Raw genomic sequence first — 27,927 nt, 5'->3', positions numbered from 1 at the left:
TTTTTCTTGGATAATAGCATTGTCAATGTCGGCCAAAGCAACACTACTCAGATGAACCTAGATGTTGAAATCTAATCCATGTAACAAAATATTCCAACCATGCAGTCGTTGGAATGGGGATATAAGTATTAAGTTGCGAAGAACTTGCTTTAGTTTCTTGGCATATAGGACTAGACATTCTCATTTGGCTCTTGGAATGTTACATTCAAGACACACAACCAATACTGTCCACCCTTCTTAGGGAAAAAATCTCTATGGAAGGCCGTTAAGAATTGGTCAATGCTAGTTATGGTTCCATTTTAGACTGTGATACCATACTGCTACCCTTTCTTTTAATGTCATGTTGAAGAGCATCATTAAGTGTCTTTCGTCTTGGATTTGATAGTTGAACATGAGTATTTGAAACTTATTAATATGGAGTTCCCCATCTTCTACTGCTAACCCATGGAAGATGGATAAAGGCACTCCTAATGCTGCTAAAATCCAGTGTCCCTCCTAGAATCGCAATGGGTTGTGCCATACTACTTACAACCGAATTGACAACATGAGTTTGTGTAGGTAAAACTACACCCCCGCTTGAAGTGGGTGTTGAGATGGCAAGCTTAACATGTGGGGACATTGATGATGGACCGCCTGGTTAGATGAGTCCGCACGTCTACACTTATCATGTTGGTGGTCATTATGATACTCACATGGCCACTGACTTATCACTTATTATATTTAGTTTGTTACTCCTACCTACAACTGGCAAAGATATAATGCCAATCGATTAGTGTAGTCGGTTATGTACTGTTTGACTTAGAAGGCCACTCTCCTTTATGTTGTATCTTATCTATACTTTGTGTGTATTGTATAGTGGGTGAAGAAGAAGAAAAAGTCAGCAAGAAAACGTTTTGGCCTCCATATCTCTTCTTGTGTTCTTGCGTGAGCTTCCTCTTGTGTATACAATGTGTATTTGGCGCAGCAGCTCAAGCAAGTCCCCCCACCACGCAATTCTTGACATGGTATCAGAGCTGCGCCACTGAGAGAGGTTGATTTTGAAGGCTAAAGTGAATGATAAGAAGCAAGGTTCGAGCAAGCAAGCAACGGGTAAGAAGCTCTCCCATTCTTCCACTCTCTCTCTTGGATAGTGCATGTGGAGGCACTGGAAGCAGGGTAGAGCAAAAATCTCAAATTGCTGTGAGATTTGATGTGCAAGTAGAGCACTGTATACTCTACAGAAAAGCCCTTTAAGGCCCCATTTTAGACCCGCAAGGTTGTGGACAACAATTTCAGGGTACACTGTGATTTCGGTTGTATTGATCGAAAGTGGATGCACAGGTTATAGATTTTGAATCTGTAAATTTTGAAGTGTTTTTAGGAAGAAAACATAAGGTTTATCTAAAACCAGGTTGCAGATTACATGTACTATTGAGAAATCAATGAAAAAGATTGCTTGGTGTAGTGTTGTGCACATGTTGTGAAAGATTGCAGAAGACTAGCTTGCTATGTTGTATCCTTGTTTGTGATAATGGCAAAGAACTATAACATTCCCCCCCCCCCCCCCCCCCCCTTTTTTTCTATTTTTTTTTTTTAAATTTCCCTTTCCCTCCCCCCGACAGTACGTCGAGGGGAAAGGGAGAGGGAGTGATGTGGAAGAAGGGGAGGGGCATGTCGCCCAGGTGGCGGCGTTCAGATGTGCCCCCCCCCCTTTTAAAAGCCCACCCTCCTCATCGTCATCGATGGAAGATCCCTCCCCCCCCCACTCGTTGCTACATAAGTCCCCCCACCCCTGACCTGTTGCATCAGCGGCCCCTTGGGCTTGCGAGTCAAGCCCCCCTACTGGCAAACTACCCCCCCCCCTTTAATTCTATCAGTAGCCACGTATGCTCAGCAAGAGGAAAAGAGAGGGAAAAAAAACAATGGATGTCCAAGCTGTTGTGGAGAGAAGAAGAGAAGGAGAGAGAGGGGAGAGGAAGTGAAGAGGAAGAGGAGAGAGATAAAGGAGAAGGAGAAGAAGAAAAGAAGAAGGAGAAGAGAGGGAGAGGGAGAGAGAGGAAAGGAAGAAGAAAAAGAAGAGAGAGAGTGGGAAGGAGAAGAGAAAGAAGAGGTAGAAGAGAGGGAGAAGAAGAGAAGGGAAGAGAGAAGAGAAAGAGGGAGAGAAGAGAAAGAAGAGAGGAGTAAAAGAAGAAGGAGAAGAAGAGGGAAGAGAGAGAAGAGGGAGAGAAGAAGAGCAGGAGAAGAAGAAGAAGAGGTAGTAAGAGGAGAAGAAGAGAGGGAGAGAGAGAGAGAGAGTAGGAGAATAAGTGGAGAAAGAAGAGAGGGAGAGAGAGAGAGAGTAGGAAATTAAGTGAAAAGAAGAAGAAGAGAAAGAGAGGGAGGAAGAAAGAAGTGAGAGTCGGTAACTGCAAGGAGCCACACCCAAACCACCCCCTTGGAAAAAGACCCCATCTAGCGGTCTTTTCCCCTGAAACCCATCAAGGTCCAGACTACCCAATCTCCGCGAGGCGAATGGCTCCCAAGAAGAAAGTCAGGGGAAGCATATGCGCCCAAGCCACTGGTAATGTTGGAGGGGTGAGTGGAACGACCAACACATCACACATGAATCAAGCCTAGGTTCTAAGCGTTAAAATTTTAATTTAGGAATTATTTCTCAGGGAAGGGATGAAAGGATTGATGTCGCACATAGGGATTTGTTTACTCTAAGAGCAAAGTTGCATGTGCAAAACGGTAGAGTTTGGAATTCGCACAAGATTTTAGGCATGAAATGATAGCTTTTACACACATAAAATGATAAGGTTATCGCCTCACTTCACATAAAATGATAGCTTTTTAACCAGTTCAGTGCATGAATAATGATTAAGAACTCATGTTTCGCAATCATGGTTAAAAGAAATACATGAAATGTTAATTTCTGTTCATGAGATACACTTGCATCATTAGACAGAACCCTAGACTTTCATAGATGCCAGTCACACATGATCCGGTGCATTAGGAATGTGTATAATTTCCTGCGAATTGTTTTATCGTTCTTGCTGTGGATTATCGCAAAATGGATACACTCCTAGCTTAGCTGAAGCTGGTGATCTAACCCTAAATGGATTGTTGACCCAAGTTAGGCTTAGCGGGTTGAAAAGGTTGTAAATCCCTTAAGCAAGTGTTTTTGATACATCCTGTTAAAATTCTGATTGTGCATGCAATGGGATTGCGATGCCTTGAAGCAAGAGGTTGTGCATTCAACTGTTTGTTAATGTGGTTTTGGATGTTAACCCAAGTGGGGAGTGTTTGATGGTTTCATGGCCGGGTTTGAGATGACTGATTGCTGTGGAAACAAAAGGGATGTTTTCCCTAGTAAATGTTATTGGGCTGGTTGCTTCAGATGTGGTTGATTTCCTAAAGGGATAATTAAGAAAGGATGGCGCTAGGATGGCACTAGCTATCCCCCACAAACCACCAAACCCTAACCAAGGGGGTTGTGAATCTGCGCCAGGAATATGGACCGAACCCACTGTGAGAGGTCTCTCCGTGGAAATTACTTGGCATAGGAGGATGCTTGGGTGCCAGTGGGGGCTCTGACTGTAAATCCCAATGCCTCCGGGCCCTACACAAGAGTTCTACGTGACTCGATATGGGATCTCGAGGCCTTGATACTAGTTACAAGGCAGAATCTTGGTAGGATAAACCTTTGGATTTTGTTGTCGGGAGACGGAAGGTTTTTTCTGCAAAGACAGAAAGGAACATTTAATTCTCCTGTATGGGCGGGAGACAAACATTAATCTGAAGATAAGTTAAGGAAGTGTTTGATCTTGTTTTATCTTGTCTTCGTGTCTGTGGCCTAAATTACGTAAAGGAACCTGTGACTAACGGGTTAATTAAGGAAGCTACTTTTATGTGTCAAGCATAACGTGGTAGGTAATTAGATAACTAAAATAACCCTCGAGGGAAGCATGGTGGATGTGACCAATGGGTCTATCCTACGGAAGGGTGGTCTCGATTAGCCAAGAGCTTTCCTCAAAGGAGATGTTAACAGGAAATGTTAGGAAAAAGTCGAGAAATGTTAGGGAAAAAGTCGGTCTATGACCTTAGACAATGTTGACGAGGATCCCGGACTTCAGGCCACTCGTGATATGCCAGGGTGACCGTTGTGCATTTATGTCACCGACTTGTCAGTTTGCAGATGTGGTTGGTACACCGCCTATGAATAATAGCTAGATGACAGCTATCCTTATCTACTCTAGTTCGTGGCTCAGTTAGTATGCCACCTTAGTTAGTTGTCTTTGGTTTGAGATCCATATATAGGGTTCTTCTATTTTTTTGTATGAGAGTTCTTTTGGCTTACACAACTAAGAAGAGGAAAACTGTTTTCAGCCTCCACCTGTGTGTGTATTCCCCCATTGTGCAAGCAAGAAAGCTACAAGTGAGACTCCTCTCCCACAATCTTGACATGGTATCAGAGCCTTGTTTGTGGTAAGAAGCTCAAGAAAGCAAGCTAAGTTCGCGATGTTCTGGTAAGAGGAGCAGTGTTGCTTTCATTTTCTATTTTGGGAGCAGATCTCTGCAGGTAGCACAACAGAAATTGCAAGAGTGCATTGTCTCAGGTTGAGGCGCCCTTTGCGGTAAAGCAACAAGGCAATATATGCTGCGGGAGTGGGCTTTAGCCCTTGGTGACCCTATTTTTTTGATTTGAGGCCATTTTGGGGCCTGTTTTGGAGGCTGAAGTTTTCTACATGCACTCAGGAAAAGGCCCTGTTTTATGCTGTGCGACCACTATTCTACAGGTCGGTGAAAAGTTACCACAAAAATTGCATCATATGCTTGTGTGCAAAGACATTGGGAGTTACAAAATCATCCTTATTTCCTGTTTATGCAAAATCGTCATTAGGAAGTGACTGTGTGGTCAAATACCACTTTCGCCAGTTTTGCAGATTTGCCCTTGTGAGGGTGAAGTTGTGTTTTTTGCAGTGACAGAATTTTTTGCAGTATTGTATAATGGTGTCTGATTCTCTTTCACAGATTGTAACTGAAAAGCTTGACAAGAACAACTTCCAAGCATGGAAGTTTAGAATGACGAATTTCCTTATGGGAAAAGGATATTGGGAATTTGTTGCAGGAAATGAAGAAGAACTAGTTCTTCCTGATGTTCCCAATCAACAGCAAATGTAGGCATTCAAAGCATGGCATGAGAGAGCCAGGAAAGTTATGTACTGGCTATTTATCAGTATTTCAGACTCTATGATTGTGAATATTCAGGATGCAAGTACGCCAAAGGAGGCATGGGATACTTTGTCAAAAATGTATAACACAAATACGCAAGCCAGGAAAATGCAGCTCAAGCAAGTGTTGCATAATGTGCAAAGAGAAAGTATGAGCATCAATGACTACCACATGAAGGTGAAGAAGATTGCAGATGCACTTGCTTCCATTGGGTCGCCAGTGGAAGATGATGATTTAGTTTCTGTGACCTTGAATGGTTTAGGAAAGGATTATGCACAGTTTTGGACATCCATTTCAGTTCGTGAAAGATTTCCTGATTTTGAGGAGTTGATTGCTCTTCTAATTTCTGAGGAGCAAGGAAATGGTGGTGCATCTTCTTCAGGAGGAACTTCAAAAGAAACTTTCTTCTACTCAAATGCTAGAAGAGGTAGAGGCTGAGGTAGAGGAGGCCGTGGTAGAAATCAGAATATGTAGCAGACTCAAGAAAACCAGTCCTATGGAGGAGGACGTGGTAACTCTAGAGGTAGGGGGAGCCAAAGAGGTCGTGGTGGATGGCAAAGAGGCCAAAATGTAAACAGCAATGTTGAATGCTACTACTATGGTAAAATGGGTCATATGGCTAAAGACTGCTATAAAAAGCAGAATGACATCATGAATGGGAAATTGCAACAAGGAAATTATGCATCTTCTAGTAGACAAGGTGATGACAGAAATGAGCATTTGTTTATGGTGCAGCACATGAACAATTCTATGACAAGTATAGAAGAAAGCAACGAAGTGTGGTATGCTGACTCAGGTGCATCAAACCACATGAGAGGTCATGCAGAATGGATGCAAGATGCTAGAAAAATGGAAAAACTAGGATTTGTGGAGACTGGTGATGATACTGCACATCCTATTGTGTAGATTGGAAAAATTCCTTTGTCTATGCAGGATGGGAAAAAGAAATACCTGTCAGATGTATTTCATGTCCCGAATATCACCAAGAATTTGGTTTCTGTTGGTCAAATGGTTGAGCAGGGCTTGCAAGTCAGATTTAATCCTCATGGATGCTTTGTTGAGGATATGAAAAATAAAGGTCACTTGATAGCAAAAGGAAAGAAGAAGGGCAGAATGTTTACATTGGATGCAGACATGCCTGAATTGAGTGCAACAACGTTTGCACATGGGATCGGTGTAGTTGCAGATATTGATATCTGGCATAAACGCATTGGTCATGTTAATGTACATTGACTTAAATCAATGCAGGCCCAAAATATTGTTGTAGGATTGCCTAAATTCAAGGTTGCAGAAATGCATAAGGTATGTGAAGCTTGTTAGTTTGAAAAACAGGCAAGGAAACCATTTCCTAGACATGTTCAAGAGAGTAAGAAGCCATTGGAATTAATCCACTCTGATGTGTGGACTACTAAAGCTGCATCTCTTGGAGGCTATCATTATTTTGTTACTTTTATTGATGACTATAGCAGAAAAGTTTGGGTGTATTTTATGAAAAAGAAAAGTGAAGTTTTTGGGCATTTCAAAACTCTTAAAGCTATGGTTGAAAAAGAAACAAGCCTGTAAATAAAATACCTAAGGTCAGATGGAGGGAGAGTATCTCTCAAATGAGTTTGCAAGGTTCTTGCAGGAGCATAGCATAAAGCAGCAATATTCATGCAGTCATACCCCACAACAAAATGGAATTGCAGAAAGGAAAAACAGACATATTGGAGAGGTATCTCGTGCCATGCTCAATGAAAAAGACCTGCCAGATTTTTATTGGGCTGAGGCAGTTGCTACAACAGTCTACATAATGAACAGAACTCCTACTGCAGCAATACATGGGATGAATCCAGAGGAGAGGTATACTGGTAGGAAACCAGATATTTCTCATTTGAAAATTTTTGGTTGCATTGCCTATGTTCATGTGCCAGATGAGTTGAGATCCAAGTTGGATCCAAAAGCTGAGAAGTGCATCTTTATTGGTTACTCTTTGCAGCAGAAAGGGTATAGATGCTATAACCCTTCTACTCGTAAGTTTACAGTGAGAAGAGATGTTGCTTTTGATGAGATGAGTAGCTGGTATAAACCAGTAAATGTGATTGATAATGTAGATGCACAAAATGGTAATGCTGCACAGAATTCACAGCAGCAGCCACAAGATATTAGTGGACCTGGAGCGTCCTCTAGCAGTGGTTCACATTCTTCGCCATGGACAGGTAGATTGAGATCAGGAGAATCTTGTCAAAGCAATGCAGATAGTGGTATGCAAGTATCACGAAAAGGAAAAGAGAAAGTAGATCAGCCCATGTTTGATGTGAATTCAAGTCACTCTTATGTGGATGGTGAATCCAATGGATCAGAACAAAGCATTGATGATGAGTTGGGTATTCCTTCTATTGTTACACCTTGAGTAAGGAAGACCAGGGATGTTTTGAGAGCACCTGGAAGTGAGACTCCTTTGCATAGGTCTACTAGAGCTAGGTATCCTGTGGATAGGCTGAAATATGATGGATTTACAGCCATTCACTATGCATATATAGTCAAAGTGATACAGGAACTAGAACCCACTTCTTTTGAGCAAGCCATGGGAAAAGAAAAATGGGAGAAAGCTATGGATGAAGAAATGGATGCCTTGGAAGGAAATGCTACATGGGAGTTGATACCTTTGCCTAAAGATAAGAATGAAATTGACTGTAAGTGGGTTTATAAGGTGAAGCACAACGCAGATGGTTCTGTGAACAGATACAAGGCAAGATTAGTAGTCAAGGGGTATACACATACATATGGCATTGACTATGAAGAAACATTCAGTCCGGTTGCAAGGATGGCAACCGTAAGAGCAGTCATTGCTATGGCTGCATCAAAGGGATGGTCTTTACATCAGATGGATGTAAAGAATGCCTTCTTGCATGGTGATTTGCAAGAAGAGGTCTATATGGAGCAGCCACCAGGTCATGTGCATGCTGTTCATCCTAAGTTTGTTTTCAAGTTGAAGAAAGCCTTGTATAGCTTGAAGCAAGCACCTAGAGCATGGTTTGACAAGATAGGATAGTATCTTGTCACTATTGGCTTTCAGATTTCCAAGGCACATTTCTCACTTTATGTGAGAAAAACAAAGAAAGGTATTATGCTACTTGTCATTTATGTTGATGATTTGATTATCACAGGTGATAGTGATGAAGATATCCTTCATGTGAAAATGCTATTGAAGCAAAAGTTTGAGATGAAGGATTTGGGAGAGCTGCATTATTTCTTGGGCATTGAGGTGATTAGATCACTAAGTGGGATATGGCTCTTGCAGAGGCAGTATGGATTGGACATGCTGTCCAAATATGGGATGACAGGCTGTAAGCCTATTTCAGTCCCTTTGGAGCAAAATGTGAAGTTGAGCACAGATGCAGGTGTGCTTCTTGAAGACCCTACTATGTATAGACGCATAGTAGGAAGTTTGATTTATATGACTATTACCAGGCCAGATTTGAGCTATGCTGTTGGATTGGTAAGTCAGTTTATGAAGGCTCCAAGGAAACCACATTTGGATGCGGCTAGACGCATACTCAGATATGTGAAGTCCACATTGCAGTATGGACTATTTTATGAGACTAGGGTTTAGATACAGTTACATGGATACACTGATGCTGATTGGGCTGGTAGTATATTTGATATACGATCTACCAGTGGATACGTGTTCTCTTTTGGGAGTGCTGCAATCACTTGGAGCAGCAATAGACAGCCTACAGTTGCCTTGTCGAGCACAGAGGTTGAGTATAGGGGTGCAGCAATGGCTGCATGTGACGTAGCTTGGTTGCATAAGCTACTTTATGATATGCATCAGCCTACAGATGGGCTAGTTGTCATTTATTGTGACAACATGAGTAGTATACACTTGGAAAATAACCCAGTCTATCATGCTAGAACAAAGCACATTGAGGTGCATTATCACTATGTGCGGGAGAGGGTTTTACTAGGTCTTATTGATCTAGTTTATGTCAGCAGAGAGGATCAGGTAGCTGACATATTCACGAAGGCATTGGGCGTAGAGAAGCTGCGCAAGTTCAAAGACCTGCTTGGTGTGTAGGAATTGGGATTGAGCTCAAGGGGGAGTGTTGAGATATCGAGCTCCACTCATGATATGCCATGGTAACCGTTGCGCATTTATGTCACCGACTTGTCAGTTGCAGATGCGGTTGGTACACCACCCATGAATAATAGCTAGATGACAGCTATCCTTATCTACTCTAGTTCGTGGCTCAGTTAGTATGCCACCTTAGTTAGTTGTCTTTGGTTTGAGACCCATATATAGGGTTCTTCTATTTCTTTGTATGAGAGTTCTTTTGGCTTACATAACTAAGAAGAGGAAAACTATTTTCAGTCTCCACCTGTGTGTGTATTCCCCCATTGTGCAAGCAAGAAAGCTACAAGTGAGACTCCTTCCTTCTCTCCCAAAATCTTGACACCGTTGCGGGCCAGACTCGAGAGACCCTAGTTGGCAAACCCCTTGTCATTCCATGGGAGTGTCGGGCAGTGTCTTCTGGATATATCTCTCGATGGACTGCTAAGACGTGTCCCGCGATTTGAGGAGCGGGCACGTTACAAGAGCAGTGAAAATCCCATTATTGAGAAGCTCTACAAGAACAACTACCTTTCATGAAAGTTTCGTGTGACGAACTTTCTCATTGGAAAGGGCCTTTATGAGTTTGTTTCAGGTGAAGAAAAGGAGCCAGAGTTGGGTATCCCTCTGACTGTAGATGAATTAAAAGCATGGAAAGAATGGAATGTGAAAGACAAAAAGTTGATGTACTAGTTATCTACAGTCATTGATAATATGATGTTGGGACATATCGGGAATGTAGAAACTTCACATGCAGCTTGGATAATTTTTGAGAATATGTTTTTAGTAAATACAAAGGCACGAAAGATTCAACTCAAGCAAGAGTTGAATGCCTTGAAGAAAGGAAAAATGTATGTCAATGAGTATGTGTTGAAGGTGAGGAGCATTGCAGATGCTTTAGCAGTGATTGATGTAATGCCTGATGATGATGATTTGATTTCATCCACTTTGAGTGGCCTTAACAATAAGAAAGCATGGAAATCATTTATTACTTCAGTATCTTCTTCACAATAGAATGAAGACAAAAATGAGTGTTTGTTTGTTATGTAGCATATGATGAATGTAGTTACAGGAAAGGGGACACATGATGATGTATGCTATGTCGATTCAGATGCATCTAATAATATGACCAGTCATATTGAATGGTTTGGAGAGATGCAGGACTTACAAAATCTAGGTTATGTGTAGATGGGTGATGATTCATGCCACCCAATTTCACACATTGAAAAGGTTCCCTTGTCCTTGTATGATGGCCAGACAAAGAGTTTGACAGATGTACTACATGTGCCATCAATTACAAAGAATCTAGTGTCTATTGGCAAAATGGTAGAGTAGGGATTGCAGGTCCAATTCAATGCAAAAGGTTCTTTTGTAGAAGACTTTAATGATAAGTGTAGGTTGGCCGCAAAAGGAAGTAGAGTTGGCCGGATATTCACTTTAGATGCTGGAATTCTTGCAATGGATACTGCTATGTATGCTAAAGAAAAATGAGTAGTTGCAGATATTGAAATATGGCATAAACGCATTGGACATGCAAATGTGAAAATGATGAAATTAATGAAGTCCAGAGGATTGGTTATAAGGTTGCCTTCTTTTAGAGTTGAAAATTTGCATAAGTCTGTGAAGCATGCAAGTTTGGTAAGGAGGCAAGACAACCCTTCTCACATGACAGAGGAGTGAGTATAAAAATACTTGATGTAGTGCATACAGATGTTTGGGAGACCTACACAGAATGTATCTCTTGATGGCAGTAAATACATTTTCACATTTATTGATGACTGTTCAAGGAAGTTATGGGTATACTTCATGAAGGAAAAGAGTGATGTGTTTGAGCACTTCAAATATTTTAGCTGTTGAAACAAAAACAGGCTTAAAAGTGAAGTGCTTGAGATCAGATAGAGGGGAAGATTACCTCTCTAATGAGTTTACTGGCTTCTTGAGGACTCATGGGATAAAGAGGCAATTTACTTGCAGGTATACCCCACAGTAAAATGGGGTTGCAGAAAGAAAAAATAGGCATATTGCAAAAGTTGCACGGGAATTAATGGGTGAAAAAAATGTGCTAAAACATTTTTGGTCTGAGGCTGTGCCTGCATTTGCTGTTGATTGGGAACATCAGGAAGAACTGGTTCTTCTTCATTTCCTGCAACGAATTTCCAATATCATTTTCCCATAAGGAAATTCATCATTCTAAACTTCCATGCTTGGAAGTTATTCTTGTCAAGCTTTTTAGTGACAGTCTTTGAAAGAGAATCCGCCGCCACTATAGAACATTGCAAAAAAATCTGTCACTGCAAAAAGCACAGCTTCAGCCTCACAAGGGCAAATCTGCAAAACTGACGAAAGTGGTATTTGACCATACAGTCACTTTCTAGTGACGATTTTGCATCAACAGGCAACAAGGATGATTCTATAACTCCCAATGTCTCTGCGCATAGTCATACAATGCAATTTCTACAGTAACTTTTCACCGACCTATAGAACAGGGTTGCACAGCAAAAAACAGGGCCTTTTCCTGAGTGCGTGCGAAAAATTTCCGCCTCCAAAATAGGCACCGAAATGGCCTCGAATCAAAAAAATAGGGCAACCAAGGACTAAAGCCCACTCCCGCAGCATATACTGCCCTCTTGCTACACCGTGAAGGGTCTCTCAATCTGAGACAATGCACTCTTGCACTTTCCGGCTGTGCTACCTATAGAGACTTGCTCCCAAACTCAAAAAATGAAAGAAACACTAGTTCTCTTACCAGAACGCCGCGAACTTGGTTTGCTTTCTTGAGCTCCTTACCACGAACCAGGCTCTGATACCATGTCAAGATTGTGGGAGAGAAGGAAGGAGTCTCACTTGTAGCTTTCTTGCTTGCACAATGGGGGAATACACACATAGGTGGAGGCTGAAAACAGTTTTCCTCTTCTTAGTTGTGTAAGCTAAAAAGAACTCTAGTACAAAGAAATAGAAGAACCCTATATATGGGTCTCAAACCAAACTCAACTAACTAAGGTGGCATACTAACCGTAGCCACAAACTAGAGTAGATAAGGATAGCTGTCATCTAGCTATTATTCATGGGCAGTGTACCAACTGCATCTGCAGCTAACAAGTCGGTGACATAAATGCACAACGGTCACCTTGGCATTTCACGAGTGGAGCTCGATATCTCAATAGAAGGGTGGTCTCGGTTAGCTGGGAACTTTTCTCAAATGATGGGATAATAAGACTATGAAGACCTAGTGTCAGTAGATGTAGAATCCCGGTTTATTCTGTTTTAGGGGGGGAAAGGGATGGGACTATGCCATATGACAGAGAGGTTGAGCTCCGCATCCCTCTCATTTTCCATTCTCCATGAACCAAGTGCAGCATGAAACCGCTTCAACTCTATTGTTCCTACACAAAGTGGTACATCTAGAGCTCGATGCTAGCTTTTCCCTAGAGACTTTGCTGATAGGAAAGGAACCTTGACCTCAGGTCGATCCCAAGTGGGAATGGTCGAACACTTTTGCTCAGGGCAGACGCGGGAAGACCTAGATCGCAAACCCTATGTGATTCCTTGCGAGTGCCAGGCGGAGCCCTCTAGACCCTCCTCCCGATGGGCTGCTAAGACGTGTCCCACAAGTGGACAAGCGGGCACGTTACATGAGTGATTCCTTTGTGCTGGATGATATGGATCTGTTGGACGTTGATGGTTCAAAAATCCTCTGCTTTGTTGGTCCTATGTGTCCATTTGGATCTCCATGCCAATTGGCAATGATCCATGAAAATCTCATATCATATCATCCATATAATACACAATGTGTTGAGTCTTAGAATATCTCAAGTGTCAATCCAATGTGTTTATTAAGATTTGCATGCCATGTGATTGCTATCCTTGTAACAACTACTCTATAATACCCACATTTCATACAATGTATTGAGTCAAATCAGACTCCTCTTCATTATAATAAAATTTATTTCTGTAAAATTCTCTGAGTATTCTTGTGTTATTCTTTTCATTATATTTCATGTAAATGGTATGATTAAAGTGATGCCTTGAAATTGAATCTATACTTTGGTTGTTGATGTATATATCCACATGCATTTCGATATCAATGTTTATGTCTGTTTACAAAAGTGTAAACATCTCTTAATGCTATGTTGATTTGTATGGCATATTGGTGATTACTGGACAGACTTAAAATGCTTATTATTTAGGGGTTAATACATACTTCTTTACATCTAATGCATAGGTTATAATTCCTGAGAGAAGAACAAGCATTCTCTTGATAGAAGTACGTAACAGAAAAGATGAAGAAGGGAATTGGATCACTGATACGTATCATTGCTCATCTTGGGTACATATGCATCCAAGTACAAAGGGAGCTTTCAGGGTGAAAGCATATGCAATTGCAGATGTATCAAAGCACTGGAAGGGCAAAATTTTAGCTCTCAAACAAAGGAATGTTGATTCTCACCTTGTAACAAAGGCGTTTGTACAACATGCATTCATGCAAAAACAAATACATATTGCGCCCACTGTGACCTTTCAATGAAACATTGCAAACAATAAGTATTTGTAACTCATTGACAATGAGAAATTTCATGATATCTATGTAACAACTTGTCGTGGTTGTAGAAGGTGCGTGATAATCAAGCCATATCACTTAGGTTATTTTTTTAAGGATATGTCTACAAACCATAGATTAAACAATTACATGTCATTATGAAGTTTCGCTCTAATACCAACTGTAATGTACATGCTTATCAGCTTCCCATGCACGTTTTTAGCGGTCCATCGAGAGACGATATGGAATAGCCTTCAGGCTGGATTATATGATGTATTCCAAAGACTGATAAATAAGATCAATTGTTGAAAAGGAATTTGTTTGAAATTGTTTTTCTATGTCAGTGCTTAAGTTACGTGAAGGAACCAGTGAGTAATTGGCTAATTAAGGAAGCTGTTTTTGTTTGTCAAACTAAATGTGGTAGGTAATTAGACAACTAAAGCAACCTTGAGGAAAGTGTGGTGGATGTGGCCATGGGTCCGTCCTACAGATGGGTGGTCCCGGTTAGCTGGGAACTTTTCTCAAAGGATTTGACAGCAAGTAACGATGACCTAGAATCTACAAAGCTAGAGTCCCGATTTATTCTATTTTAGGGGAACGTAATGGGACTATGCCTTACGGGCAGAGAGGTCGAGTTTGCATCCCTCTCGTTTCCCATTCTCCTTGAACCAAGTGCAGCATGAATCCGCTTCGACCCTGACGTTTCTGCGTAAAGTAGTTCATCTGGGGTTCGACGCTAGTTACTCTCTAGGAACTTGACCATTAGGAAAACCCTAATTCAGGTCGGTCCTAAGTGGGAACAGCCAAAACGCTTCTGCTATGTGGCAGACTCGGGAAGACCTAGATCCCAAACCCCGTGACATTCCATGGGAGTGCCGGGCGGCGCCTTTTGGATTCTCTTCTCGATGGGCTGCTAAAACGGTCCTACGAGTGAATAGGTGGACATGTTACAACCATTCGGCCCTCAGCCCACTTGACTCGGCCCACCTAACTTGGCCCTCGATCCACTAGGCCACTCGGCCCTTGGACAATCACACTTGAACTTGTCGAATTTGACATTCGAACCAGTTACATTTAGCCCTTTCTCATTCAGTCCTCGGCCTTCGGCCCTCGAATGGGCTGAATCGAGCATTCAGCCCCTGCAATTTAGACCTGTTGGACTAAATTTGGATTTTTTCAAATCTTAATGTGTAGACCCTAAAATTGACCGAGAGACCATATAGAGACGAAAGCACATCATAGGCCTATCACTAGACTAAAATCTAGAGCAAGTAGTTTGAAACTTGGCTATGAACAATGGTCTGCACCTCCCCCAAGTAGGTTGGAGATAAAATGCGCGCCGTGATAGGTCCTCCAAATTAGATCCTAGTGTAATAATGGCTCTACACAAGCATGGATTCTCACTTGCAAAGGAGCAACCAAAAGTCCATACCTGAACAAAGACAAATAGAGACCCTAGAACCTCGATGGTCCAATCTAACCAACAAGGGCAAAAAGGCCACACCATAAAGACACGTATGTGTTGCATTTGGACTGCATCTAGCCAAAGTGGAAATCAACAACATCAAGCTACAACTGGGAGGATGACTAGATATGACAGTCGTGATGATAGATGCACCTTGAATAGCACTACATAGACAATCCAAGAAATCAGTAGAGAATTCACATTTGGTCATGCAGTTCAGGACTCAAGGGCATTTTTCAGAAGAATTAAATTTATAAGCCAAGACCCAAAAGATGAAGACATAGTACCGCCTACTTATCTTAGGGTCAAACTCACCGTGAAAAGAGAGCACACTATCGATGCCCTCATTGATGAAGGAGCTGATTTTAATATCTTGACTTATGACACATGAACCCTACTAGGCCAACCAGAGCTCACACCAACTAATGCAACTCTTAGTCCTTATGGGGGACACTCACAAGCACTTATAGGAAAGTGCAAAATCCTCGCGAAAATTGAAACTGAAAGCTTGCCTATCCTATTTCATGTTCCTCCAAATAGTGCTAATTGTGAAAAGGAAACCCTCCTAGGAAGACCCTTCAAAAGGGTGACAAAGTGTGAGGCTGATTACATAGCACAAAGGATACACTTGACACTACCAGGTGTGAGGATAGTCACAACCTTTAGCAAGGGTGACCTCATCGAACCTTGAGGAAAAGGCAAGGAAGGTGTTGACATAACATGCAAGCCTAGTAATGAGAGCAAGGACCTATTTAAAGAGTTGATACAAGCACATGTTGAACAACGAGAACCAATGAGTGAGGCCATGCTTGAAACACGAAGGTTAGGAGACAATGCCAAGGACGGGCTTTGGACTTACAAATATCGTAGAAGACCCCAAAAGAAGCCCAAGCCTTATAGACGAAGGCATCGATGGATGGAGAGCCATCACAATGCCGAGATGGATATCCAAAGCATTGCTACGTGCTCAAGGGTATTACGCAGGAAACCGATGGATTTGGATACCAAAATCCCCTACTAAATCTCCTCTATCAGCTAAAGGCTAGATCGTATCAAGAGCAAAGAAGCATAGGAGGAAATCTAAACGAAAAAACAAGTCTCCAGTCAAAAACATTGGAGTGACTGAGCCTCTCACAATCAAAATCAAGAAACCAAACGGGACTATTCGAAGGGTAGATCCCCAGCCTAGCATGCTTAACGAGCAGATATTAGATGTAATCGTTGAGGGTAAGAAAAAACCACTAGTGCTGTAAGAGCCTTTGATTCCCCAAGAGGATAATAGGCATCATAGGCATAACATTGCTCATGGCAAGGTTAAATGCTTAACAAAGAAAATAGTAAAATCATCTAATAGCCACGAGCAAATCTTCCAACCAGTGTTAAAGCCCCTTAGGAGTCCCAAGTCTCCTACACCCTCTTTCTCGAAATGGACACGGGAAGCACAACAACAGTCGTCAAGTGCAGCTGCTCAATCCCAATCTCTATCTCCATCTAAGCTTCCAAATGTCCAAGAGGTGGGACATGACACTACCCATAGCTCTTGGCCCAAGGATATGCCTATGCAATCTAATGTGACTAGATCAACTAAGGCTTGATCTGCACAAGTGAATGCTCAAAGGGACACAAAAGACACACCCACTTCTGATCTGCCTGAGGACCTAACTCCGCAATCTACTAACAGTAGCCAATCCACTGAACTAGCCATTACTACTTCCAATCAAGTATCACAGCAATCATAGCCTTTGGTCGTGACGATGCCCCTTGCAGAACATGTGCTTAGCCATTCACCGGTGGAAGAGGTGCCGCAACCAACTTCATTGACACCTCTAGCACTTTCAAAGCACCTAAAGCCTAGGCTTGAGGAGAAATCTCCCAAAGAGGTGGCCAAGGACATGGCGCATCCGACCAATCAACCTAGCAAGGCTATTCAGCAGATCGCAGCTAGGTCCCATGAGAGCACACTAGAGAAAGAGAGTGCTAAGGCCCAACCAAGCACATCAATGATCGACCTAGTTCAAGGTTCTGACTCCTTGAAGGAGACACCACAATTGCCCAAGAAAAAGAGGACAAAACAATGAAAACAACAATAGTTGCAAGTGGTGGTAGATCCCAAGAAGATTGAGACCAAGAGTGCTAAAGAGCTAAGAAATAAAGCATCAAGTCCACCCATGAATGAACCCATTGCCATCTCTCCTAGTAGTGGTGAAACCTCTGACACATCCATGTGTTTTGATAAGTCAAAGCAACCATCATCATCAACGGTTTCTTGTAACACTCAATCCATTGACAACAGAACTCTCATTGACTAATCAAGAGTGGATACAACACTGTCACAACAGGGTGACAAGACTATACCAATCACATTCAAGGAAAACCATGACACAATAGCAGCTAGGCCTTAGGAGAAACATGGAAACCCTGAGAGCATAAGCAATCCTAGTGTTTACCAATCTTGCTCATCTAGGCATGAGCCCCTAGCTATGCTAAAGCCTAGGGAAACTCCTAGAACCTTGCATGAGATAGCAACCGAGCAAGCCCTCATTGAACATAGAAGTGTCACAGAATTCTTAACTGAGTTGGATGCTAAACTCAAAGTATTTGCATGTGTCTACATCCTTGCGAACATGGGTGCATTCCCCAAGAAACAGCTTGGGGAATACTTGCCATTTCCCCTATCCTGGGAAGAGTAAGGACATCTTGATGAGCACTATGACAGGCTCTTGTTGCATGAATGCATGCGACTCACATTTGACGAGGAAGCTGACAAACTACGCTTAACTATAACATTCAATTATGTGCTCTGTCAACCAAATCTCTTAGAGATAGAGCAGCTAAAGAAACAACCAAAGGGTTGAAGTCAATTTGAAAAACTTTGGTTTGAAAACCATGTTGCAATGGACAAACTAGGAGCCCAGATTATGATAGTCTCAAAGGAGCGATTGGTTGAATGGCATTCTCAAAGAGACCCAACCTATGTGGCATTAACTTCCTTTCGACTACTGACTGCCATTTGGGGTATGGACTTAGGTGAAACTAGCCAAGAGAACTCTCTGGTTGATAAGGTTCTCACTAAGGAGGAGTTACATGTTGCCAGTAGACTTGGACAAGATACCATGCTACTCGATATTGCAAAATATCTATTGTTATTGAGTAAGTTGCCACGAGTATTGGATGCTTGTGCCATGCTCCAGTACAATCCAGAGTTCTACAATTGGTTTTTATCCTCATGAAGTGACTTGGATTCGTAAATATGTACATAAATAAACAATGAGTTGTGTTACCTTGTATAGATAATATTAACACACATAGGTAATAATAGTCAAGCACAGGGAGAAGAGTTTGGGTTTGATAGGCTGAGCTCCTCAGGTCCTCTTCTCACCACACATCTAGAAGTTGTGTGACCATTCCCACCTCCAAGTGGAGGGCATGCAACCCTCATTACCGCCATAGGAAGCCTTGATCAACATCTCTGACGGCGTAGATGGGGTGCCATCCCCTTCTATACACCTTTCCCCTTTCCGGTCTATCCTTTCGGGGATGAGCCCTGCTCCAATCCATGAAAACCAGTCCATGCAACTTAGCATAAGCCAAGATCTGCTATAGCTGGAATATGCCCAGTAGTTGAAGCAGGACAAATATCATCACAAGGCCTGTCCCTCTACAACAAACATTGCATGCCTCACCTCACCCCTCCTCCTCATATGTGCTTGATAATCCACTGTTTAATCCCTTTCATGCAAATAATTCTATCCTGCCTCAAAACCTAACCTTGGTTAACATTTTTTTGATTTCCCCACAGTACCCATCATGGAGCACACAATGCAGCTCGCATGCAAGGAACTCTCCTCCGTAGAAGGGAGCATAAGGCACAAGCACCTCCACCAGAGCGATATGTGCCTACCCTTAAGAGGTACACATCGAAAAGAGGCCCCAAGTGACACCGCCCAAGATGCAGGCCAAAAACTCCCCAAACTAGGGGGACGAAGACTCAAGGGAGTTCCCGAGGTGTAGCAACACCTGCTGTGCAGGCCCACCCCAGATACTCGGGCATCAAGTGCTCAAAATAAGATAGGAAAGCTAAAAACAAGAAGGAATTTGATGAGATATTTAAAAGCATTCTTAAAATGATAGCGGCTAGGGACTACACCATTTGGGTCCTAGCCAATATCTTCCCTGCCCAGCCTGACAGAAGCACACCACCGGCACAGCCCTAGTCGTGTGATCACCCAAACTCACCCCACCTCATACAAATAGAATAGGCCCTATGTTGTATAAGCTTCTTGCCAAATGCCATTTTGTCATAACTTTTTGTCCTTAAGTGGTTAATAGGGTAGGCTCCTCAGCTGTGCAAACTTTTCTTACCAAGTACTGATACAGGTCATGTCATTAACAAGCGCCTATGATATGCATTGCAATCAGTACCATAGGATTTTGATAAAGTAATATCTCTTTGTGCTACATCTGCTCATTATAATTGAGGCATATGACTTGCATATACTCTCACAAAGTGTCAAGTGGATGCAGGACGACACATGTATTTGTGCGAAAGTGTTCAATGCCCAAGTCACTGCAAGACCACCAACCTCACAAAGAGCCGTGACGAAGCCACACCTCCGAAAGTGAAAATCACCCTTGCCAATCGCCCACATTACATGGCCCAAAGCATGATCAGTGGTGGCCACTTTCTCTTTCTGGGTCAAACTCTACACCTGGCACTCACGCCAGCTTTTACCTCAATTGTACCAACATCGCTCGTTACAAAGAGATTTTGAAAAATCTCCAATGTATCTCCCTATCTCAACAATTGTTCCTCTAGCAGCGAGGCTGGGACAAATCATTGCTGTAATATCCAGTTTCACAGCCTTTGAATCTCGACATTTCTCGATCCAATTGAAAGGTTGTGGCCTCAACGTATTGCAATGGTTGTACTCATGTTATTCAAAGAGAGAGAGAGAGAGAGAGAGAGAGAGAGAGAGAGAGAGAGAGAGAGAGAGAGAGAAGTGTGGAAAAGAAAAGGAAAGAAGAAAAATACAAAGAAAAGAAAAGAAAAGAAAAAAAGCACTCACAATCACAGCACAACACCTAGGGGTCCTCAAATTAGGTATGTCGACGAGTGACCTTGGTCGACTGGCTCCGTCCCTAGTCCCCTAGCCCTCTACACATCCCCCACAATTGTTCAGGGCACATCAAGGGTTGGACATACATAGGGAGCTTGTCTTGCTTATGGTTAGACCTGTCACCTTGACCAATTTGCATAATTCCTTTTTGCACTCCGCCTTATTATCATTGCAATCGATCGTGGTAAGCATCGCACAAATGGCCATGAAAAGTAAACTGTACTCATTGAGCAAGCCTAGTAGCTACCAACTACCAAAAGTTTGGTGTCAATGTGTTTGATTATGCTACATCATGTTGTCACAATGCAAAGGATGTCTCATACACCTTCATATGTACTTCTCCTCAACATGGACAACTTTGCTTCGTCCACATGTTGTTACGAGGAACCAGCAAGCAGTCTTCTAACTACGTAATATCTAAGTATGCACGAGCACTCATATAATGTCTGCACCAAAATATATACATAGTTTGGGCCCTCAACTGTAGGACATTACTCTCAGCATGCTTAGAGTTTGACTTGTCTCCCAAACTAATCAAATTATGTCTTGTGCATGATAAGAAGACTAACACTACCCTAGGGAGAGACCACATATGAGAGGTTTTCAATTGCAGGTATTGCAAACTCCAACAAAAGTGTTGTCATCTCTTCATCAACACTCAACTCTGAATTCTTATCCTTCATCATCGTGCAATCCCACCAACGAATCGTCGCCCGTCCCAAAATCCCCTGAACATCAACACCTATGCCAACCCATGAGTGCAACTCCCAACAAAAGCCAGCCCTATCCCCCACTTCAACAACCCTATCACTAACCACCCATGCCAACAATGTGCCCCCAACGACCTTCCTCCGCACCACCACCAAAACTCGTCCAAGGCCAACCACAGCAATCCCTTCAACCCACGTCTTCGGTGCATACCAAAGCCTGATATCTACGACGGCGAGTGCCATGGGACTGGCACTCATCTAGGAGGGGGGTAATGTTAACCCTCAGACGAACAAGGTGGAAAATCCAAAAAAACCAAAGTAGAAGACAAAGGCCAAGGAAAAACTAAACGGAAGACAAAGGTGCACCAAGAAAAATATGAAAACACAAGAAGTGCAGAAAATTCCTAAATAAAGGAAAAATGTGCACAAGAAAAAGCGCAAGTCAATACTTTTGTAAAAGAGCGCAAGCACATTATGATTTAATTTAAAGAGCGCCGGGCTCTCACCCATGCAATTTGTAAAGGTAGATGGGCGGTAGGAAGAAGCTAGGAAGATAGGAGGACAATGGAAAAAAGGGCCTAGGCAATGGCCGGCCATGTGAAAAAGGGGATAAGGGGATGACCGCCCAAAAGGGATTTAGGGTTTTGTATATAAAGTTGAAAAGTGAATGAGAAGCTCATTCTTGTGTGTGGCAAAAAGTGGCTCTACTCCTCTTTTTCTTCTTCTTCTTCTTGCTAGCTTGAGCTTTGCTTGAGAGAGGGAGTGTGAGAGTGTCAGGGAGTGAGTGTGTGAGGGTGAGGGACCAGGGAGGAGAAGCTCTCCATCTTCTCCTCTCTTCTTCTCTTCTCTTCTCTTCTCTTGTCTTGCTTGCGGCAATGAAGCTTGGAGCATGGAGCTTGAGGATGGAGCTTGCTTGAAGCTTGCACTTGGATCGTGGAGCTACTGAAGTGCGCGAGAGAGGAGGTAACTTGATCGGCATGGAGGTAAGCTCACTACACCCGTAGATATGGATGGCACATTGTGAGAGGTAGCCATTAGTACTCGACTTGGAATGCTTGAAGCAATAAGCAGTCCATGGGTTTTGGCGGTTGAGTGTGAGCTCCCACAATGAAGCTGAAGTTACTGACGCTATGGAGCAGGATGGCAGGGCTGCTGAAGTCAATGGGCTAATGCAAGTTCTCAGTTTTCAGATGATGATAATAAGAGTTTTCTTTTGTCTTACTTTCTTCTACTACGTTGTGGGGTGGCAGAGAGTTTGCAGATCAATTTTGGTGTATGGATATGAGTGAAAGATAGCAAAGGGTTGTTCTTCATTGTGGGAGCTTTCACTCAACCGCCAAGACCCACGGACCGCTTATTGCTTCAAGCGTTCCAAGCCGAGCACTAATGGCTACCTCTCACATAACCGACGCACCATCCATATCTACGGGTGTAGTGAGCTTACCTCCGTGCCGTTCGAGTTACCTCCTCTCCTGCGCACTTCGGTAGCTCCACGATCCAAGTGCAAGCTTCAAGCAAGCTCCATCCTCAAGCTCCAAGCTCCAAGATCCATTGCCGCGAGCAAGACAAGAGAAGAGAAGGGAAGAGAAGAAGAGAGGAGAAGATGGAGAGCTTCTCCTCCTCGGTCCCTCACCCTCACACACTCACTCCCTCACACTCTCACACTCCCTCTCTCAAGCACAAGCTCAAGCAAGCAAGCAAGAAGAAGAAGAAGAAGAAGAAGAGGAGAGCTACTTTTGGCCACACACAAGAATGAGCTTCTCATTCACTTTTCAACTTTATATACAAAACCCTAAATCCCTTTTGGGCAGTCATCCCCTTTTCCCCTTTTTACATGGCCGGCCATAGCCTAAGCCATTTTTCCCATTGAAATTGCACGGGTGAGAGCCCGACGCTCCTTGAATTAAACCATGATGCGCTTCTGGTCTTTTACAAAAGTTTTGACTTGCGCTTTTCCTTGTGTGCCTTTCTCCCTTATTTAGGACTCTTCTCCTTGTGCGTCTTTGTCTTCCGTTTTCTCTTTGCCTTGGCCTTTGTCTTTGTCTTCTGCTTTAGCTTTTCCCGATTTTCCAACTTCGTTCGTTTGAGGGTTAACATTACCCCCTTCCTAGACGAGTGCAAGTCCCATGGCACTCACCGTCGTAGGTAGCAAGCATTTAGCATGCACCGAAGACGTGGGTGACAAGGACGCCTGTGGTTTCCATGGAGGAGTGTTGGTGGTGGTGTGGTAGAAGGTCCTGGGGGCCTATTGGTGGCCAAGGTGGCTGGTCGAAGATTGTTGGAGTTGGTGGTAGGGCTATTCTGTGTTGGGGATTGCATTGATGGCCAGCACAAGTGTTGGTTTGTTGGGGATTCTGCACATGACGATTCTTTGCGAGCTTATCGGATGGCAAGGGATAAGCATTCAGAGTTGGGTGTTGATGAAGAGCGAACGACATTTTCGTTGGAGTCTTCAATACCTGCAATTGAAAACCTCTCATGTGGTCTCTCCCTAAGGGTAGTGCTAGTCTTCTCTATTGTGCACAAGACATAGTACAATTAGTTTGGGAGACAGGTCGAACTCTAAGAAAGTTGAGAGTATTGTCCTGCACTTGAGGACCCAAACTGTGTATATACTTCGGTACATGTATTATGTGAGTGCTCATACATACTTAGGTATTACTTAGTTAGAAGACTGTCGGCCTAGTTCCTTGTATAGCAATGGGTCAGTGAAGCAAGGGGCTAAGTTGAAGGAAAATTTTGTCGATGAAGATGGGGAGTACACTTGAAGATTGCTTGAGACATCATTATGGTCTTGTCAAGGCCATGTAGCATAATTGAGCTCCTTGATGTCTAGCTCTTGGTAGCTAGTGACTACTTGTAGTGCTTGAAAAGTATGGTGTACTTTTCCATTGTCTTTCATGCCTTGCTTACCACTGTTGATTGTAATGGCATTGAGATGGAGTGCAAAAGAAATCGCAAGTGGTTCAAGGTGACAGGTCTAACCATAGGCGAGGCGAGCTCCCTAGGTATGTCCTTCCCTTGATGTGCCCTGAACAATTGTGGGGAATGTACAAAGGGCTAGGGAATTAGGGACGGAGCCAGCCGACCAAGGTCACTGGGCGTACCTAATTTGAGGACCCCTAGGTGTGGTGCTGTGATCGTGTGTGTTTTTCTTTTTCTTGTTCTTTTTCTTTTTTTCTTTCTTTCTTTCTTTATTTCTTTTTTTTCTTTTATTTTCTTTTCTTTTTTCATTTTTTTCATTTTTTCATTTTTTTGTGGGAAAAGTGAACACAATCAATGCCATACATTGAGACTGTTAGCCTTTCATTTGGATTGAGAAATGCTAGGATTCAAAGGCTATGAAGAATTGATATTACAGAGATGATTGTATCACCAGCCTTGATGCTAGAGGAACTGTTGTTGGGATGAAGAGATACACTTGAGATTTTGCAAACCTCTTTATAACATGTGAGACATCGAACAATTGAGGTAGCACTTGGAGTGAGCTGTGCATGGACAAGGGCAGAGCATCTTGCGAATTGAATCTTCGATGATGAAGAGACGTTCACCCTTGTTGAGAGCGTGGCTCTTGCCCGAACATAGAGTTTAGCCAAGAAGGAGGAGGTAATCGATGATTATGCTTTGGCCATGCTCAGCTGCAATATGTGCTTTTTCTGCAAAGGTGTCCTTGGGTTCTCATCCAGTGGCGTTTCTGTCATGGCTTTTGTTTCTTGGTATTCCTGTCACTTCCTCCATAATGGTTATTTGTGGGGTTGGTGGTCTTGTGGTGACTTGGATATTCAATGCCTCTAGACCTTGACCTGTGTCATTCTGCATCCACTTGTCACTTTGTGAGAGTATATGCTCACTTGTGTTAAGTACATCGAACCAATGCAATCATGTTAAGACATAATTTTTCAGAATGCTATGATGCCTATCCCATTACTTGTTAAGATCGCATACATTAACAGTAGGTGAAGGAAGTGTGTACAAGTGGGGATCTTGGCCCTTTACTCATCAAAAACAAAAAGTTATGGCATGATGACTTGCCAAGCTACTTGTACATCATAGAGGCTTAGTCAATAGGTACGAGGCGGGATGAGTTCGGTTGGCTAGGCGACCAGGGCAGTGTTGGTGCGGGGCTCCCGTGAGGGTGGGCACGAGACATGTCGGCTGGGACATGAATGGTGTAGTCCCGAGCCTCGACCGTTTCCAAAATGTCTTTAAACAGTTCATTAAATTCTTCCCTATCCCAAGGTGCCTTTTCTCTTCGCGGGCACCTGGTGCCCGAGAGTGCGTTGGGGGTCTGTGCAACTAGCATTGCCACATTGTGTGCGCCTCCTTGAGCATCCGCTCCCCTGGCCCGCGGATTCTTCAGCCTTTGTCCAAGGCGGTGTCGCTTAGGGTCGTGTCTCTTGGCGTACCTTTTAAGAGTGGGCACGTAACGCACCGGCGGAGGGGCATGTGCTGCCTGTTCCGTCGGCTACGGAGAGCATCCTTGCAAGCTAGCTGCCCTTGGTTCTCCATGTTTTTCTCGCGGGGGGCCTGTAAGATGAAAATCAAGGATTAGGATTTGTTACATGATAAGACTGTCAAGATTGTGGGAGAGAAGGAAGGAGTCTCGCTTGAAGCTTTCTTGCTTGCACAATGGGGGAAGACACACAAGGGTGGAGGCTGAAAACAATTTTCCTCTTCTTAGTTGTGTAAGCCAAAAAGAACTCAAGTACAAAGAAATAGAAGAACCCTATATATGGGTCTCAAACCAAACTCAACTAACTAAGGTGGCATACTAACTGAGCCACGAACTAGAGTAGATAAGGATAGCTATCATGTAGCTATTATTCATGGGCGGTGTACCAACCGCGTCTGCAACTGACAAGTCAGTGACATAAATACACAACGGTCACCCTGGCATATCACGAGTGGAGCTCGATATCTCAACATTCATATGTAAGGGATTATAGTGCAGATTATCAAGCGCATAGGACGAGAAGGTGAGGGGTGGGGCATGCAATGCTTGTGGTAGAGGGACGGCCCCCGTGATGTATATTTAGCCTCCTGCCATTAGTAGATCTTGGCTCATGCCAAGTTACGTCGGCTGGTGGTCATGAATTTAGGCAGGGCTCAACCTTGGAAGGATAGATCGAAAAGGGAAGAAGGTGTATAGAAAAGGACTACACCCTGTCTACACCATCAGAGTTGTTGATCAAGGCTTCCTATGGCGGTAATGTGGGTTGCATGCCCTTCACTTGGAGGTGGGGAAGGTCACACGTCTTTTAAATGCATGATGAGAGGAGGACTTGAGAAGCTTAGCCTGTCAGACCCAACTCTTCTCCTTGCGCTTGACTATCATTGCTTGTGTGTGTTGATATTGTTTATACACGGTGACACAAAAATCAGTGTTTATTTATATACATATTTATGAATCCATGTCACTTCATGAGGATAAGAACCAATTGTAGAACTCGGGGTTGTACTGGAGCGTGGCACATGCATCTAGCACTCATGGCAGCTTACTTAGTACCGATAGATATTTTGCCACATCAAGCAGCATGGACCCTTGTTCGAGTCTACTGGCAACATGTAGCTCCTCCTCAGTGAGAACCTTATCCAACAGAGAGTTTTCTTGGCTAGGTTCAGCCAAGTCTGTACCCCGAATGGTAGTCAGCACTCGAAGGGAAGTTGGTGCCACATAGGTTGGGTCCCTTTGGGATCGCCATTTGGCCAATCTCTCCTCAGAGACTATCATGATCTGAGCCCCTAGTTCAGCCACTATAATGCAACGTTCGCACCAACGCTGCTCAAATTGACTATGGCCTGCTGACAATCGCTTTAGTTGCTCTATGTCTACGAGATTCGTTCGGCAGAGCACTTCATTGAACGTGACGGTTAAGCGCAGTTCGTTAGCGTCCTCGTCAGAGATGAGTTGCAAGCATTCATGTAGGAGCCTACTATAGTGCCCATTAAGGTGTTCCTGCTCTTCCCAAGATAAAGGGAAGGGAAAGTAATCTCCAAGCTGCTCCTTGGAGATTGTGCCCATGTCCGCAAGGATGTAAACGCGTTCAAACACCTTGAGCTTAGCATCCAACTCAGTTAAGCATTCTGCGACACTTCTATGTTCAACGAGGGCTTGCTCGGTTGCTATTTCATGCAAGGTTCTAGGAGGTTGCCTAGGCTTTAGCATAGCTGGGAGTTCAGGCCTATATGAGCAAGATTAGTCAACACTAGGATTTCTCATGCTCTTGGGGTTTCCTTGTTTCTCTTGAGGCTTCGTTATTGCGTCATGGTTTTCCTTGGGTGTGATTGGTGTGAATTCGTCACCCTGTCGTGACAGTGTTATATCCACTCTTGATTGGTCGATGCGAGTTCTATTGTTGGTGGATTGAGTGTTGAAAGAAACTATTGATGGCAACGGTTGCTTTGATTTTTTAGAGCACATGGATGTGACTGAGGTTTCATTGCTATTAGGAGAGACATCAATGGGTTCATTGGTGGATGGACTTGATGCTTTATTCCCCAGGTCTCCAGCACTCTTTGTCCCAATGTCCTTGGGGTCGACAACCACCTGCAACTGTTGTTGTTTTCACTGCTTCCTCCTCTTTTTCTTGGTCAGTGCAGGTGCATCTAGCATCTCGGGACATCGAGCTATATCGACCGTTGATGTGCTTGGTCAGGCCTCAACATTTCCCTTCTCTAGAGGGTCCTCATGGGACCTAGTCGTGGCCTGCGGAGTAGCCTTGCCAGGTTGCATGGGTACAACTGTCTCCCTTTTGGGGGAGTCTAGCTCTTCCACCCATTACCCTGTGCTTAAATCCTCCATCCCAGGTTTT

Source organism: Lygodium microphyllum, chromosome 21, assembly GCF_053477565.2.
Source record: "Lygodium microphyllum isolate KBCC chromosome 21, Lygodium_microphyllum_v1.1.10, whole genome shotgun sequence".
In the NCBI taxonomy this organism is placed as follows: domain Eukaryota; kingdom Viridiplantae; phylum Streptophyta; class Polypodiopsida; order Schizaeales; family Lygodiaceae; genus Lygodium; species Lygodium microphyllum.
This window is presented reverse-complemented; position numbering follows the sequence as displayed.